This window comes from Ailuropoda melanoleuca, chromosome 8 (genome assembly GCF_002007445.2).
Source record: "Ailuropoda melanoleuca isolate Jingjing chromosome 8, ASM200744v2, whole genome shotgun sequence".
In the NCBI taxonomy this organism is placed as follows: domain Eukaryota; kingdom Metazoa; phylum Chordata; class Mammalia; order Carnivora; family Ursidae; genus Ailuropoda; species Ailuropoda melanoleuca.
This window is the reverse complement of record NC_048225.1, coordinates 57,443,533-57,448,662: the sequence shown is the minus strand read 5'-3', so window position 1 is coordinate 57,448,662 and position 5,130 is coordinate 57,443,533.

The window sequence follows — 5,130 nt, the reverse complement described above, 5'->3', positions numbered from 1 at the left end:
TTACTTTTTCCCAGTGTCCATAATTATTAATGCAAACTGAGGACAGTGCTCCAAATGTGTAAACCACACACTTCCATTTAATTATCTGAATGGAGGGAGGTGATTGGAGGATGAGTGCAAGGAGTGCAATCTAAGACTGGAATTGCTCCTTTAATGATGTAAACATAATCTATTTTCTTTATTAAAGAGAATATATGATAACATAAAAGAAAAAGTATATATTTTTAATCAGTCAAACTGGTTTAAGTCTAGATCTCTCCTCATTTTGCATAACGTTAAACACATTACTTAAATCTGTGGTGACATTTCTCTCCTTTATGGAAACAATAATTTGGGGAATTATTAAAACAATGTCATGTGTATATGAAAGGACGTATATGAAAGGACAGAGCATAAAGCACAAAATAAATGATAGCTAATATGTGTATGGAACTCAATGTTTTAAATCACTGGACACTTCTCACTTTTTGGCTGTATATTTAACCCTTTGATTTAACATTTCCACAAAGGTTTCAGCAATTTCTACATTATGATAAGCTTTTATAAATCTAGGGAATCATCTAAAAGTCATATATGGAACTCAAAATTTATTTTAATTTCAAACAAAATTTTAATAATTTGCCATTTTTAAATATAAGACCAGTTTAAGTTTATTCCTAAAATGTTTCTCTATTTTTAGGTATGTTTTTCTCTCATTAACGATACCAAAAAAAGCACTTTCCAAAAATATTTGTCTCACCTTCCTTATAGTGCAATAAGAAATTAAAGATGTAGTTAAGGAGAATCCTTTTGGAGNCCTTTTGGAGCCTATTAATTCTCCCCAATCACTTACATTAATATATTATAAGTAAATTCAATTAGAAATATTAAAAAAACAATGTTATGCTGTATTTAAGGCTTTCAAAATATTGAATATTATGTTTTCATGGATATAAAGTGGGATATTTATAATGCAATCTCATTTATTTTCACATATTTCAACACTCTACATCCTATTTACCTCAAAGACATGTTAAAAAAACAAGAATTAACTCATGAATTGCCAAAAGTATGTATTATATAAACTCTTGATTAGTATAGAATTCAACTAAAGGAAATAAAATGTTTTGGTATTGTAAAAAACAGACCATAAGACATATGTCATTAGTGTAACATGGACGTTTAGGAATCTACTTTTACTGTTAAATGTATGTTGGTTAAGAGGATATCCTTTGTACTAGTTTCCCCCCAGAGTAAATATGCTGTTAAATGCTGCCATATTTTTACTCTGGATGGTTTATCTAACTAGAATGACGTTCCTGTATTTTGTAACTATTATACTTCCCCTTAGACTTAACACTGTAAGAGAATACCCCCCCTAGTATCTTTATTTCTTTCCTTTGCCATCATACTAAACTAATAAGTAAAAAATGAAAAATTCAGTTTATTAAATTTCCCTATTAAAATTATGCATCCTGCAGGTAATCAATATCGTCCTGAAACCACCAATGTACTACTTAGTAAAGACCCGTTGATCCTATAATCGGTAAGCCTCTCAGAGTACAATGTTGGGCATTTGAGAAAATTAAACTTTAGGTAATGTGTTCTGTTAATCATTGCGTTCAGACATAGTTTTTTGTAAGTGAAAATAATATAAAAATAAAACTTTGTGGAAGGAGCCGAGATGGCCTTCAACAGATGAATGGGTAAAGAAGATGTGGTTTTTATATACAATGGAATATTACTCAGCTATCAGAAGGGATGAATACCTACCATTTGCATCAACATGGATGGAACTGGAGGGGATTACAGTAGGTGAAATAAGTCAAGCAGAGAAAGACAACTATCATATGATTTCACCCATGTGTGGAACATAAGGAATAGCATGAAGGACCATAGGAGAAGGGAGGGAAAACTGAATGGGAAGAAATCAGAGAGGGAGAAAAACCATGAGAGACTCTGGGAAATAATCTGAGGGTTACAGAGGGAGGAGGGTAGGGGGATGGGGTAACCAGGTGATGGGAACTAAGGACAGCACATGTGGTGATGAGCATTGGGTGTTATGTGCAACTAATGAATCATTGAACACTACATCAAAAACTAATGATGTGCTGTATNAAAACCATGAGAGACTCTGGGAAATAAGCTGAGGGTTACAGAGGGAGGAGGGTAGGGGGATGGGGTAACCAGGTGATGGGTACTAAGGACGGCACATGTGGTGATGAGCATTGGGTGTTATGTGCAACTAATGAATCGTTGAACACTACATCAAAAACTAATGACGTGCTGTATGTTGGCTAACTGAACATAATAATAAAAAATTTAAAAAACTTTGTAAACATATTTAAATGAGATAATCTAGCAGTGCATAAATAAAAGAATTCTAAATGTAATCCAGAATTTGCAAGGTGATGTCTCCTAAAGTTCTCAGGGAAAGATATAAAATTTAGCTGAAGAATGGGACGCAGCTGTCAGGACTAGAAAGATTAGTCCTAGAGGATTTGTTATATTGTTTGAAGACACTGTGTGGTTTGGGAGATGAGAGTTAAGACTCTGCAGCAAGCTCTAGTGATGTGTAACATCAACAGGAGTCATGATCAGAGAGGTGGGGAGTTTCTATGAAACTTACATCATCAGGTTCTACAGTATTGATGAGTCATTGACTAATCAAACCTTTCCCTACCTTCAAAGCAGTTTATGTACAGTTGGAGAATAAACACATAGACACAAACAAGGTTTATGACACAAGGCTTTAAATCTAAAAAAAAATTAGTTCATATGCTGAACTCAAAAACACCAGAATGGGATTTGACAAACACATAGATTGACTGTTCTACCTTGTGATGAAGGCATCCTTTAGGTTCACTGATATTGATGAATCACTGCTCAAAGCCATTTCAGAAGACCAAGTGCTAGAGAGTACAACCGCATACACAGGAACACNACAAAGGCCATTTCAGAAGACCAAGTGCTAGAGAGTACAACCGCATACACAGGAACACTCATGCATGTATAAACAGCCACACCCACATTACATAAATTGCATCTACATTTTTCTATAGATATCAACCCATATCGAAAGCCTTGAGTTTCACTCATGTTTTCCTTCTTTTTCTTTCTTTCTTTCTTTCTTTCTTTCTTTCTTTCTTTCTTTCTTTCTTTTCTTTCTTTCTTTCTTTCCTTCTTCTTTCTTTCTTTCCTTTCTTTCTTTCTTCTTTTTAATTCATCTGAGAGAGAACAAGCAAGAGCATGAGCTAGGTGGAAGGGCACAGGGAGACGGAGAAGCAAATTCTCTGCTGTGCAGGGACCACTCCCCGCCGCCAATGTGGGGCTCAATCCCAAGACCCTAAGATCACGACCTGAGCAGAAGGCAGATGCTTAACTGACTGAGCTACCCAGGAACCCCAAGGTTTACTGATGTTTTCAATAGAAATCCCAAACTACAGATTTAATCCTACTTTTTAAAAAAAAATTTTTTTTTCTTTTAAGTAGGCTCTATGCTGAGTGTGGACCCCATGAGAGACTAGAACTCATGACCCTGAGATCAAGGCATGAGCTGAGATCAAAAACCAGATGCTTAACCAGCTGAGACACCCAAGTACCCCTTTAATTCTATTTTTGTCCTTTCTGTTATTTGTAGTTTCCACCNAGTTCATATGCTGAACTCAAAAACACCAGAATGGGATTTGACAAACACATAGATTGACTGTTCTACCTTGTGATGAAGGCATCCTTTAGGTTCACTGATATTGATGAATCACTGCTCAAAGCCATTTCAGAAGACCAAGTGCTAGAGAGTACAACCGCATACACAGGAACACTCATGCATGTATAAACAGCCACACCCACATTACATAAATTGCATCTACATTTTTCTATAGATATCAACCCATATCGAAAGCCTTGAGTTTCACTCATGTTTTCCTTCTTTTTCTTTCTTTCTTTCTTTCTTTCTTTCTTTCTTTCTTTCTTTCTTTCTTTTCTTTCTTTCTTTCTTTCCTTCTTCTTTCTTTCTTTCCTTTCTTTCTTTCTTCTTTTTAATTCATCTGAGAGAGAACAAGCAAGAGCATGAGCTAGGTGGAAGGGCACAGGGAGACGGAGAAGCAAATTCTCTGCTGTGCAGGGACGACCCCCCCCCCCAATGCGGGGCTCGATCCCAAGACCCTAAGATCATGACCTGAGCAGAAGGCAGATGCTTAACTGACTGAGCTACCCAGGAACCCCAAGGTTTACTGATGTTTTCAATAGAAATCCCAAACTACAGATTTAATCCTACTTTTTAAAAAAAAATTTTTTTTTCTTTTAAGTAGGCTCTATGCTGAGTGTGGACCCCATGAGAGACTAGAACTCATGACCCTGAGATCAAGGCATGAGCTGAGATCAAAAACCAGATGCTTAACCAGCTGAGACACCCAAGTACCCCTTTAATTCTATTTTTGTCCTTTCTGTTATTTGTAGTTTCCACCCAAGATGAAGAACAGGCCCCCCATGAATCTGTTTTCATGCTCATCATCTCTAACATATGTTAAATATTTTATGGGGTTCATGTAAGAATGCAACTAGATTTTGAATGGAATTTTATTACATTTATTCAGTAAAATTTTATTTTTTATATATGGTGTCAGCACCATACTAGGTGTTGGAGATACAAAGATAAATTACACAAGTCTTTTTCTAGATTGTATTTATAGTTGCCAAGTAGATATCTGAAATAGGGAGATTTATTTTGTAAGTTAAACATTAACATAAGCAGATTTTATGACCGTGTTTCTCCACCCAAACAGCCCTTCAAAATTCCTTATGTCAGTGAATACCTCACGAAGTCAATGAAACCAGTAAAAGACAGTCAGTTCAAATCATTGAGTATTTATTGTCACATACATATATGACAAAAAGTTAAGTGACACTACATGATAAATATTAAGTCTTTAAACATCCAGTCTAATCCCCAACACTATAGATACATTTTTATATAATATGGTTTGAGCTGTACAGACTACTATGGATTACAAAGAATAACACTGAGCCCAAAAGGAAACCTCCATCAAGTCACCCTGGGAAAGATACCAAAAAATGTTGGACCTAATCCTACAGAATGAAAATTCTGCCAATACAGGAATCAGAGACAGAGGCTCCAGGTAGAAGATATAT